Below are 13,940 nucleotides of genomic sequence, written 5' to 3' on the forward strand. Positions count from 1 at the left end.
TTTTTTCGGAACAATTGTGATACTATGAGAGCTTTGAATGAAGTATTTGGTATGGGATCATGATTTTTAAAGTACGTTTGAGGTAGATGACACTACTGAAATGAGCAGAGAATTTTTTTAGGTTTAGAAATTATTACTGAAAGCTACGACGTTTTCGAGATTTGACTGAGATGTTATGATGTTATTATTGCGACAACGATGTGTATTATGCTGTTGAGGTATGTTTATGATCAATAAGCTGATGCTATATGAGGAGTTTGATTATGCTATGTATTTATTATGATGAAATATTGAAGAAGTGTCGACGAATATGTATATGTATAATAAGGTAAGGATTAATGATTAGTGGTTAGGGACTCAGATTTGTGAAAAAGATTGTTGGAAACCAAGAATCAAACAGCTGAGCAGAACTGAACGTACTCACACATTTCGCTCTTTACCTCTTCTGATCAACACTAAACTGACACACAATATTTTTAGCGCAATGCAGTCTGATTTTCAATAATCCCTACAAAAGAATGGCCCTGACTAACATTAACCTATACCTTTCACAAATCACTTACCTCACAAAAATCTTCGTTACTCGAACTACTGCAATACAGGGAGCACCACTACTGCCAGCTAAACAAAAGATTCAAACTACTGAAGGCACTAACTACTGATAGGCATAGTTAGCAAATGAAGGATTTTGATATAGAACAAACAATGTATTTACCTTAATAGTGTTCAAAAGTCATAATATATATAGTAGTTCATGACATCCATTCTTACAAATGTACTGTTTCTGATGGACACACGACCAGATCATCCGCTCTCAAAAATCCGCCATCTCACTTCCCCACATCCACCACTGCTGGCGGCTCACCTACAACTGCGCAACGCTACGCGCTGTTAACAGCCAACTGCCCAACACTACAATAGCAGTATTGCAACAATGTAGACCAGCCACAGACTGCACACAGCACAGCCAGTGATTTTCATACAGCGCGCTACGTGGCGTTACCAATATAAAAACCTAAACAGCCTACTTACAGCCTGAATGTGGGTGTGGATTGCATAAATTATTAGTGTAAGGAAACTATAATTCATCCTTTGTGATGCCTAGCGTCGAAGAATGTTGAAGGGAGAAAGGCCAGTTCGTTCATCAGCATGTATATCTATGCACCACTGTAACGTGTATCACAGAAGGCATTTCTTGTAAATATTCCCAACACTCTGCCCTGATCCACTGGCGTACCGAGAGAGGAGAAAAATATATAACTATGTAACTCGACGCATGTCCCAATATCATTACTGTTACGTAATTACTACAATATTTATTATTTGTTGAATGAACCGGTTTTTGTCTGTTATGCCAACATTATGTCGTAAATTACCCCTCTCAGTCACATTCCCCATTTTCCTTTATTTCGGTTACTATAATTCCACTCATTGTATTAAAAAAAAATTTTGTAGTCAGAGCAGCTTTACCTACCTGCTTAATATCACTGTTATATCTTGTCTGTTTGTAATATAGGAGTTGTTAAAGACACGAACAGCCCGAACGCAGAGCAAGTCATTTATCGTTAGGAACCACATGTCCCATTGAAGTACGGATAAATTACGGTCTAACATAACTAATTTTGACGGGTGCATTTAAGTTCATCTAAGTGATAAAACTTTATGACATACCTCTCGTATGTGTTTTAGTATCTACAAACAACTTGAGAAATCGTAAGTTTTTTCTTTCTCCGAGTCAGAGTCATAAAGTAGTAGGCGTTTTAGTGAAGGCGTCAACTCCAAAACTGTCTAGTAAGGGCCGTATTTGTTATAATAAATTTTCAAAGAGACGCAAGAGAATCTGAAAGTGAAAATAAACACTTCAAACTGCCCGTGTTCTGACAATCTGACTTCGTAAAAAGCCTAAGAGTTATTGTGTTGATTGACTGTTCTGTCAACTCTTGATATAATATTTTGTACAACATGAATGAAACGCACGGAACACTGGCGTAATGTTCTACAATATTTATTATTCACTACACGAACCATTTTTCGGCCGTTACGCCATCATCAGGTACAAAGATTAGTATGCAGTCCAGTGAATTTTTGTTAGTTCAAAGATTTTGAACTTGTCCATCTTCAGAGTACCTCTCTTTCCAGAGATAAAAAATGTTAATGTTAGAATTAGGAATCCAACAAGAAGGATTATTTCAGTGTAATCGCGGTAGAAGATTATTTTACTGGGATAAAGTATGTGACAAACTTAACTAATGAACTGTAGACAAACTACAACGGTTGTACATAGAAGAAAATAATTGAATAATGAACTTAGGTGACATATTCCAAAGATTTGTCTGAACAAAATAATCTTGTTTTTAATTTAATAATTCCTTTGGTCGCTATGGGGGCATAGGTCATCCAAGAGAACTCGCCATCCGTCTCTGTCTTTGGCCATTTGCCTCAATTCTGCCCAGGTCTTGCAATCTTGTCTTTAATACGTATTAAATTACGAATAGGCAAGACATATTAGTGATACTAAGCAGGTGAGTGAAGCAGCTGTGATTATAAAACAACATTCTTTAACGCAACGAGACAAATCATAGTAACTGAAAGAAAGGAAAATGGGGAATGTGAGTGACAGGGGTAATTTATAACATGATGATGGCGTAACAGCCGAAAACAGGATCGTACAACAATGATAAATATTGTATGAATTACATAACAGTAATGATATTAGGACAGTTACATAGTTACGTATTTTCCATCACTCGGTACGGCAGTGGAGCAGGACGGAGTGTTAGAAATGTTTAAAAGAAATTCCTTCTGTGATCCATATTACAGCGGTGCGTAGATATACATACTGGTGAACGGATTGGCCTTTCTCCCTTCGATCACTCTTCGGCACTAGGCAACACGAAGGACAAATTACAGTTTCATTATTCTAATAATTTATTCATTGTCTACCCTCCTCGCCTATATTGAGACCAATGTGCCATTTATCACAAATATCTATTTATTTACCACCGTTGATCTCGGGAAAGCACTTTGTTACTGAGCCCGTCCTCTACCGATAGGAAAATATCCGCGCCTTGCTAGACGCTGCCTTATCCCGGCGACTCGTCAGGAGGTGGCCGAGTCACGTGAGTCGACATAAGGGTTCGCAGGGAAGGTAGGGTGAGCAGCCTCTGAATGTCTCGTCCGCCTGTGTCACGTCTGCTAGGGTCTTGAGTAGCAGTGCCTTCTCTAGCTAGCCAGTTGCTGTTGTCTCCGATGCAGGGAAGAGCTAGTGGGGGTCGTGCGCCGTCGCTCTAACTGATGGACACGTAGTAGTATCTTGATGGCCAACGCGGTGCTCCTCTAAGGGGACCGGCCACTCTAGGTGTTAAGTAAGGTTGGTAAATCAGTCCGTTAACAGACGTGTATTTGTAGGCGATCGGGTGGGTGAGACGGAGCTGCCACGAACTACCTCTACTAGCTGCCGATATTTGATGATTCCCGATACAAGACTGATAGAATTTTATGACGGAGAACAAGCAGCGCCTAAGTGCATGGAATTGTGAGCATTACGTTTGCATGTAACCAGTTTTAGCCTGGTTTGGGATAAGTGACTCACTTACAAGGTTGATGTTGCGGTTTGTGACTCTGTCTTCAACTTTCGTAAAATCATTGGGCACGAGGTACCCGCATCGTTCTTTTAAGAATGAGAATCCACTTCGTCTTTCGCTATGTGGTTTGTTTACTGTAATATTCTAAATAGTTCACCTGAGTGACTTCCATATTCTAGTAGCGTTAATTTGCTTGTAGGAGCCACACATGGTGAGGAGAATTATACTGATTCTTCACAACTGTGTTCTGAAGTAAGTCTTATGGAAAGATTCCAGCTTCGTTGTAAATTCTCACTAATTTGGATGGGATGATTACTATTATTCGAGAATCACAACTGATTCTTCTTCTTGTGGTCTTCAGCCCTGAGACAGGTTTCATGCAGCTCTCCATGCTACCCTATCCTGTGCAAGCTTCTTCATCTCCCAGTACTTACTGCAACCTACATCCCTCTGAATCTGCTTAGTGTATTTATCTCTTAGTCTCCCTCTACGATAGTTGCCCTCCACGCTGCCCTCCAATGCTAAATTTGTGATCCCTTGGTGCTTCATAACAAGTCCTACTAACACGTCCCTTCTTTTTGTCAAGTTGTGCCACAAACTCCTCTTCTCCCTAATTCTATTCAATACTTCATCATTAACTATGTGATCTACCCATCTAATCTTCAGCATTCTTCTGTAGCACCACATTTCGAAAGCTTCTATTCTATTCTTGTCTAAACTATCTATCGCCCATATTTCACTTCCATACATGGCTACAATCCATACAAATACTTTCAGAAACGACTTCCTGACACTTAAATCTATACTCGATGTTAACAAATTTCTCTTCTTCAGAAACGCTTTCCTTGCCATTGCCAGTCTACATTTTATATCCTCTCCACTTCGACCATCATCAGTTATTTTGCTCCCCAAATAGCAAAACTCCTTTACTACTTTAAGTGTCTCATTTCCCAATCTAATTCGCTCAGCATCACCTGACTTAATTCGACTACATTCCATTATCCTCGTTTTGCTTCTGTTAATGTTCATCTTATATCCTCCTTTCAAGACACTGTCCATTCTGTTCAATTGCTCTGCCAGGTCCTTTGCTGTCTCTGACAGAATTACAATGTCATCGGCGAACCTCAAGGTTTTTATTTCTTCTCCATGGATTTTAATACCTACTCCGAATTTTTCTTTTGTTTCCTTTACTGCTTGCTCAATAGACAGATTGAATAACATTGGGGAGAGGCTACAACCCTGTCTCACACCCTTCCCACCCACTGCTTCGCTTTCATCCTCCTCGACTCTTATAACCGCCATTTGGTTTCTGTACAAATTGTAAATTTCCTTTCGCTCCCTGTATTTTACCCCTGCCACCTTTAGAAATTGAAAGAGACTATTCCAGTCAACATTGTCAAAAGCTTTCTCTAAGTCTACAAATGCTAGAAACGTAGGTTTGCCTTTCCTTAATCTTTCTTCTAAGATAAGTCGTAAGGTCAGTATTGCCACACGTGTTCCAATATTTCTACGGAATCCAAACTGATCTTCCTCGAGGTCGGCTTCTACCAGTTTTTCCATTCGTCTGTAAAGAATTCGTGTAAGTATTTTGCAGCTGTGACTTATTAAACTGATAGTTTGGTAATTTTCACATCTGTCAACACCTGCATTCTTTGGGATTGCAATTATTATATTCTTCTTGAAGTCTGAGGGTATTTCGCCTGTCTCATATATCTTGCTCACCAGATGGTAGAGTTTTGTCAGGATTGGCTCTCCCAAGGCCGTCAGTAGTTCTAATGGAATGTTGGCTAAACTCGGGGCCTTGTTTCGACTCAGGTCTTTCAGTGCTCTGCCAAACACTTCACGCAGTATCGTATCTCCCATTTCATCTTCATCTACATCCTCTTCCATTTCCATATTGTCCTCAAGTACATCGCCCTTGTGTAGACCCTCTATATACTCCTTCAACCTTTCTGCTTTCCCTTCATTGCTTAGAACTGGGTGTCCATCTGAGCTCTTGATATTCATACAAGTGGTTCTCTTTTCTCCAAAGGTCTCTTTAATTTTCCTGTAGGCAGTATCTATCTTACCCCTAGTGAGATAAACCTCTACATACTTACATTTGTCCTCTAGCCATGCCTGCTCAGCCATTTTGCACTTCCTGTCGATCTCATTTATGAGACGTTTCTATTCCTTTGTGCCTGTTTCATTTACTGCATTTTATATTTTCTCCTTTCATCAATTAAATTAAATATCTCTTCTGTTACCCAAGGATTTCCATTAGCCCTCGTCTTATTACCTACTTGGTGCTCTGCTGCCTTCACTACCTCATCCCTCAGAGCTACCCAGTCTTCATCTACTGTATGTCTTTCCCCCCTTCCTGTCAATTGTTCCCTTATACTCTCCCTGAAACTCTGTACAACCTCTGGTTTAGTCAGTTTATCCAGGTCCCATCTCCTTAAATTCCCATTTTTTTGTAGTTTCTTGTTTTAATCCACAGTTCATAACCAATAGATTGTGGTCAGAGTCCACATCTGCGCCTGGAAATGTCTTACAATTTAAAACCTGGTTACTAAATCTGTGTCTTACCATTATATAATTTATCTGATACCTTCTAGTATCTGTAGGATTCTTCCACGTATACAACCTTCTTTTATGATTCTTGAACCAAGAGTTAGCTATGATTAAGTTATGCTCTGTGCAAAACTCTACCATGCGGCTTCCTCTTTCATTTCTTAGTCCCCAATCTATATTCACTTACTATGCTTCCTTCTCTCCCTTTTCCTACCCTCGAATTCCAGTCACCCATGGCTATTAAATTTTCACTAGCTGAATAATTTCTTTCATCTCATCATACATTTCATCAATTTCTTCATCATCTGCAGAGCTAGTTGGCGTGTAAACTTTTACTACTGTGGTAGGCGTGGGTTTCATATCTACCTTGGCCACAATAATGCGTTCATTATGCTGTTTGTAGTACCTTACCCGCACTCCTATTATTTTTATTCATTATTAAACCTACTCCTGCACTACCCCTATTTGATTTTGTATTTATAACCCTGTATTCACCAGACCAAAAGTCTTGTTCCTCCTGCCACCGAACTTCACTAATTCCCACCATATCTAACTTCAACAAATCCATTTCCCTTTTTAAATTTTCTAACATACCTGCCCGATTAAGGGATCTGAATTTCCACGCTGCGATCCGTAGAACGCCAGTTTTCTTTCTGATTATAATGACGTCATCTTGAGTAGTCTCCGCCCGGAGAGCAGACTGGGGGACTATTTTACCTCCGGAATGTTTTACCCAAGAGGACGCCATCATCATTTAACCATACAGCAAAGCTGTATGCTCTCGGGAAAAATTATGGCTGTAGTTTCCCCTTGCTTTCGACCGTTCGCAGTACCAGCACAGCAAGGCCGTTTTGGTTAGTGTTACAAGGCCAGATCAGTCAATCATCCAGACTGTTGCCCCTGCAACTACTGAAAAGGCTGATGCTCCTCTTCAGGAACCACGCGTTTGTCTGGCCTCTCAACAGATACCCCTCCGTTGTGGTTGATCCTACGGTACGGCCATCTGTATCGCTGAGGCACGCAAGCCTCCCAACCAACGGCAAGGTCCGTGGTTCATGGGCGGGGGAGGGGGGGGGGATAGTTTTTAATTTTTTAACTGTAGTAATGTAAGATCTGTTTTAAACAAAACCCTTTCAGAATTTTACTGTTTAAATTAATTTAATTTCCTTTTGTGAATGCTACTGCATTTTTGTCCCCATTTCCTTTAGTGAATATTATATGGTTCATTTACTGAGTGCAAAGTTTTATTTATTGCAATTTTTTGTTGCCTCAGGATTCGTCCAGTAACGTTTGATCGATTGAAAGCAGTTTTCTGTTTTTTAAATTGTGACGTCATTAACCAATTCGTTTCAGTGCTGCGCTGTGTAATGCTTTTATATGTGTGTTTTCGATTTATTCTGAGCCTGACGTTAGTAAATGTATTTGTGAAGGTGTCAGAAAAGTCAAAGCGGCGTTTGATCTTGAAAGCTTCTCCACCCGTTGCATCTGCAATACCAGAGTCTTTTGAATTTGTTGCAAATTGTGCCAACTATGATACAGTGTCTATGTTTCTTGTAAGTTAAGCATTTATTTGTAATATATTGTTTAGTAAATGCATGCAGTTTACTTTTGCTTCCTATGGGCTTATGTCCATTATCCTTCCACGTCCAAACTGAGCATAGTTGGCAGTTCACTTCAATGGTATTAAAACTCCTGATAAGCCATTCTGAAAATGTCTGCCTTTCATTTGTTGTTCATCCGAGGACAGAGGACGAATCGGCTCGGTGCTGTTTAGGGGGAATAAAGGAAGCGGTGGAGGTGGGAGGGAAGAGAAAAGATTTAACAACACAAACACACAGTATGACTGACAGTGTTCTGTGCAGAACTAGCTTCATCGTTGTCATAGAGCGAAAACACAACCGTCGACTACTTCCCGCGACTTTCCGCCTCGACCGTCTCCCGGAGCCTCGTCGCGAGATTTTGGTAGCATTTGCTCTGACAGTCTTATATGCACAGTCTACCAGCACCACACCACTGGATAGTTTTACCCAATAACGAATAAGTCTTCGTTTTCTCGGCAGTGGTGAGTGCATATGTTCCCACAATTGGCTTCGTTTTTTGTTTTTTTTTTCTTGGTTGATAGTGGCATAAACTGTAAACCCGTACTCGTCCACGGCTATTAGGTGGCTATATACATCATACAGATCAGCATGACACTACTACATTTTCCCTGTAGCATCAATTCAGAGGGATTTTGAATGGTTACGAAGATCCACGGAAACAAGATAATTGCAACCTACACTACACAACACAATTAAAGACAACCTGCGAAGTAGTCCTAGGCACCTGCCGACAGGCAACCGGAATGGATGGGGTGTTAAGGACTTGCTTGCCTGTAGGTGCCTAGAAATACTTCACAGATTGTCTCATAAAAGTGCATTTTTAAAGTTCTCAGTAACTTTGTGTGGGCGCCACAGAGAGCATTGGTGAAATGGCTTAGAGAGACTCTTTGCCGTTTATTTCAAGCATGAGTCAATGTGGAACCATTCTCCCACTCCCATCCTTGATCACGTCACAGGAAGCCGTGAAACAGGAGGGTTGAAAATGTGTAAGCACCCTTTGTTGTTTCGCGTCACGTACAAATTTTGTCAAATGGTGTTTAACAGTCCCTAGTGCTTACAAAGTACACACGAGATTCAAATTTGTGATCGTGCTGCACTCCCAAGGGAATGCAGCCACACAGCGTCCTTAAAGAAGAGCACAGAGGTCCGGGGATGTCAGCGGCGTCATGATTTGTTTAGGACGTCGTTCTGCTGCATTTGGCACTGAGAACTGATGGTGTCGATCGTGACGTGTGTGGAAAACAATGTCCCAAGGAAAGCGTTATTTACTTTGATACTATTTATGCCCCCCTTATGAGACCTTTTCGTGTCGATACAGAGTGGCGGAGTGTCTGATATCTTTTTCTCGGCCACTCATAAGAAGACAGTGCGATTTCAACGCTGGGGGGCGCTGATCTCACCCCGAGCGCAGAGGCATCAAGAGAAGGGTAGTAATGTGGATAAGAAAGGGAGTGATGGCCTTCCCGTAGAATAACACGTCCACGTTGGCGTCGGGCAGAATTGTGGTGAACTTTGGTGCCAATGTGACATCATTAACCCACCTTACACTTCACATGAACCTTCTGAGCTCTGGTCTTTTTTTCGCTTGTGTCGACACCCTGCTGTTAGATGCGTCGTCGATTCCGATGGTGAATTCTCAGGGCGCCACGCTTTTGTACTATTACGAAGGAAGGCTGTAGGGACGTTTGAGTCAACTTTCAAACTTATACGTCGTATCGGGAGACAACTACGGGGTTTCGAAGAAGTGGAACTTAAATTGTGTTGCGGGTGCGCTAAAAATCTGACTGCAAGACGTTTAAAAAAATCCCCACGACAAATTTATACATCTTGCACTATCGCTCCGAGTCTGATAAGCTGGTCTTCGTGCTCCACTTAGCTTGAAATGTTTTATTTTTCATGAAGAGATAATCAGCCAATTCGTTTTTCGTCATTCGAAATGGCTTGACTACATTAGCGCGTCTGCGCTGTGCAATGCGCATTGTGGGTTTACGCTTACACAAACGCCACACAGTTTGTTGTAGCGTGGATCACTTTCAGTTGCAGGAATTACCACATGATAATGGTAATGAATTATGCATATCAGGCAATGTAAAAGTGAGAAATTACAGCAGTCACCAAACCAAAAACCCTATAGATATTAGAAAAGTTGATCATGGATCGGAAAGGTGCACTGAAATATAACGAGAATCTAGAGAGAAGAATCATCAGAAATAACAAGGAAAAAAGTTACAGTCTGCGGAATAGACAAGAGACCGAACGAAACTTTCTGGCAGATTAAAACTGTGTGCCGGGCCGAGACTCGAACTCGGGACCTTTGCCTTTCGCGGGCAAGTGCTCTACCAACTGAGAGACCGAACGGCTATCTAATATACAACATGACATGAAGAAACGTCCATTGAAATTTTACGGGCATATCAAACGAAGGGCAGATAAACATTCAGCACTATCTCAAGAGGAGAATGAGTCAAGAGGTAAAAAAATTGAAAACTTGAACAACCTGGTCGGAAGAAACGAGGAATATGCGCTGTGAGAAGATGAAAGAAGTGTAGCGCCTGAGTAAATCCCATTTCATGTGGAAACTTGACGTGATCCTCTAGAGGCCTACACGTTAATAATAATAATATAGTATCCATCTGCATAGGAAATACATAGCCAATACTTTAGTGATGGTGTTTTGGGACTACTAACTTACTTCTGAAGCGACAATTTCGCTGCTAGATTTTTCTGCTGCATCCGATGACATCGACAGTTACAACTGTTATACATGAGGCGGAACTATGGACCTAATGGAAAAAGGGTGAACCGGCTGAGTCACGCAATTTGACTCTTAGTTTGATCACGAGGTGTGGCCATTAATTGCACGCGTTGATCACGTAGGCTGACGTGAGGCTCAAAGAACTGTACTTGGCGGGAAGTATCTGGAACACCTTAGGTGTTAAGAAAGTTAGTAGACGGGAATACATTTAAACATTTAGCTTTAATACAGCATCAGCGGTGACCGTCGATCATCACTTTGTACAATAATATTTACATGTGCAGTTATAGACTGAACTGCGAATACTTCTTTACAGCCGGCCGGTGTGGCCGAGCGGTCCTAGGCGCTACAGTCTGGAACCGCACGACCGCTACGGTCGCAGGTTCGAATCCTCACTCGGGCATGGATGTGTGTGATGTCCTTATGTTAGTTAGGTTTAAGTAGTTCTAAGTTCTAGGGGACTGATAACCTAAGATGTTAAGTCCCATAGTGCTCAGAGCCATTTGAACCATTTGAACTTCTTTACAATTCTGATTGCTTCACACGTATAGATCAATTCTCAATGCATAAACTGTATGTGGCACCTGGCTGGGTCGTAGCTACTGACTTAGCTGAAGGCTATGCTGACTGACGTCTCTGCAAACGATCTCTGAAGCTATAACAAGTGGACCAATCCTATTCATGTCGGCTGTAGAACTGGGCAGTGCGCTAGCTTGTCTCGTTAAGTACAGCTGAGTGGCGGCGGTCGGTCTGCTAGCGGCGGCAGTGGCGACTCGCAGGTCCGACGTGTACTGATGGATCGTGGCCAATTTGAAGCTTACAACCTAACAAGTGTGGTGCCTTGCGGTGACACCACAACAACGATGCTTAAACTAGCGAACAGAGCATGCTAAGAGTAACACCAATGGGCTAGTGGAGCTAGATTACACCTGACATTGCATCGGGGATAGCCGGCCGAAGTGGCCGAGCGGTTCTACGCGCTACAGTCTGGAACCGCGCGACCGCTACGGTCGCAGGTTCGAATCCTGCCTCGGGCGTGGATATGTGTGATGTCCTTAGGTTAGTTAGGTCTAAGTAGTTCTAAGTTCTAGAGGACTGATAACCTCAGATGTTAAGTCCCATAGTGCTCAGAGCCATTTGAATTAATTTTTGCATCGGGGATAGGCGGTGCGAGGAACTCATAGGAAGAGAATAAAAAGCAGCCGGCTTTTCTCTAGATACCGTTTTCCATCGCTTGAGCAGTCACTAGCAGCCTGTCGCAAACCCACACAAGTCGCAGGTGATTATCATCGCGCAACCTCAAATCACGGGTGAACTTGGTTCGTGACCCATGTGCATTATGGAATAATTTACGACTGGCGTTCAATAAACTACGCGTCCCATTTTTCTTCTAAAAGCAGGTTGGTTTTATTCACGATTGTACTCCACTCTTTTATCTTCAAGCGCAACGCCCTTGCCGCTGTAGATACACCGGTTCCCACCAGATCACTGAAGGTAAGCGCTGTCGGGCGTGGCCGGCACTTGGATGGGTGACCATCCGGGTCGGCATGTGCTTTTGCCATTTTTCGGAGTGCACTCAGCCTCGTAATGTTAATGGAGGAGCTACTCCACCTAATAGTAGCGGTTCCGGTCAAAGAAAATCATCATGACAACCTGTAGAGCGGTGTGCTTACCAAACGACCTTCCTATCCGCATTCTCAGCTGAGGATGACAGAGCGATTGGATGGTCGCGATGGGCCACTTGTGGCCTGAAGACGGAGTGCCTTTTAGTTACAAAACCATAGATTTCAACATAATCTCCGAACACCTTACAGCGCCGGGGGGGGGGGGGGGGGGCGGTGGGAGGGGACCGGGGGGGGGGCATGGTAGAACCCTACAGGTCGACGGCGGAGCCAACGCATTTGTGTATCAGTAACCTCGCCATCGTTCCGCGCAGTGCATTCATCACAGGGACAAACAGATCGAAGCTGGAAGCCGCAAGATGGACGCTGCAGGGTGCGTGAGGAAGAACAGACCTAAGAAGATTTGTGCGCAGACTTGTATGAGACCCTACGTTATGGAGAAAGAGAAGTTCGTTTGCATTTTTGCGGCGAGGAGCACGCTGAGGAAAGCGCAATATATTTCCTAGTTGAGTGTTGCATCACGACGGAGGACATCTAGCAGAATAACCCCTTGAGAGTCCCAGAGGACCGGCGTCACAACTACCAGCTGAGGGTCTGAAGTTTTTATTCTGAAGAAACATGGTGTGGCGCCACTCCGTGGATCGCCGTTTTGTTTCCGGTTAGAAGTGATGAACCAATGTTTCATTGCCTGTGGCCATGTTCGACAAAAAAATTATCCCGATTAGCCCCACAACAAGCAAGCAACTACGTACTGATGGCCGTTCGTTGCTGTTTACGGTCTTCTGTTACGTGGTAAAGAACCCAGCGGGCGCACACCTTTCAGTACCCCAACTGGTGGACGAGTGTGCAGCACTACCAACAGACACGTCCAGTCGTGCAGCGAGGCGTTTGATAACCGTCGATCACCTCGAATAAGAGTGACCGCATGTTCCTGCGTTGCAGGATCCAATACTGTGTGCGGCTGGCGGGCACGTGGGAGATCGGACAGGTTTGCGCGACCTTATTACGATGATGATGGAAGTCTCGCCCAATGGCTCACAGTGCGTTTTCTCTCTTCCCTGTCTCCTTAGGCATTCTGCAACCACTTATGAATATATGTGATGCTCTGATTTCCGCCCAAAAGAAACTTAATGACAGCTGAAGGCTTTTACGACCGGATGACATAGCTGCTCTTAAATCTGTCGGGATGCGAGGTCGTAGTGAAGGAACAGAAGAGTTCCTTCGACCATAACCACGTATCCCGAAAGGTTTACCAGCAGTTAATGACAGTTATCTATCTGGAACCCACTTCCATTACAGGCACCATTTTGAAGACTACGTATAGAGCAGACCCCTCTCAGAACTCCATGAAAGTATAGGGGCTGAAGCGGAAATATTTCACCATGTCGCACAACAAACTCAACATTTCGTCAACCAAAACTGGCTGAGAAAAAAAAACTGTTGCATCTGTTTTGGTACGCCCCTAGTAGACTCATTTGTTACACCTTTTACTTTCTTCTCACTAGAACTTTTCGGACTGTTGTAAAACAATATTTCTACAATGCATTATCGCAGTAAACTTGGAGTGGTAAGGAGAGGATCCCATTTGTGAAAATTTTGAAGGGGAGTTTCCGTTCCAGTATTCATCTGGGAACCAAGTCCATCTGCCAAAAGGCATTGTCGGATTTGCGGTCTGTAGTAGTAGCAGTAGTAGTAGTAGTAGTAGTAGTAGTATTAGAATTGTCACTGCTGTCGCTGTTGTTGTACTCTTCAGTCCCAAGACTGGTTGTATGCAACTCTGCACGATAGTCTATATCTTGCTATAATCTCTGTCTTTTCATAACTA

The sequence above is a fragment of the Schistocerca americana genome, chromosome 4, assembly GCF_021461395.2.
Source record: "Schistocerca americana isolate TAMUIC-IGC-003095 chromosome 4, iqSchAmer2.1, whole genome shotgun sequence".
In the NCBI taxonomy this organism is placed as follows: Eukaryota; Metazoa; Arthropoda; class Insecta; order Orthoptera; family Acrididae; genus Schistocerca; species Schistocerca americana.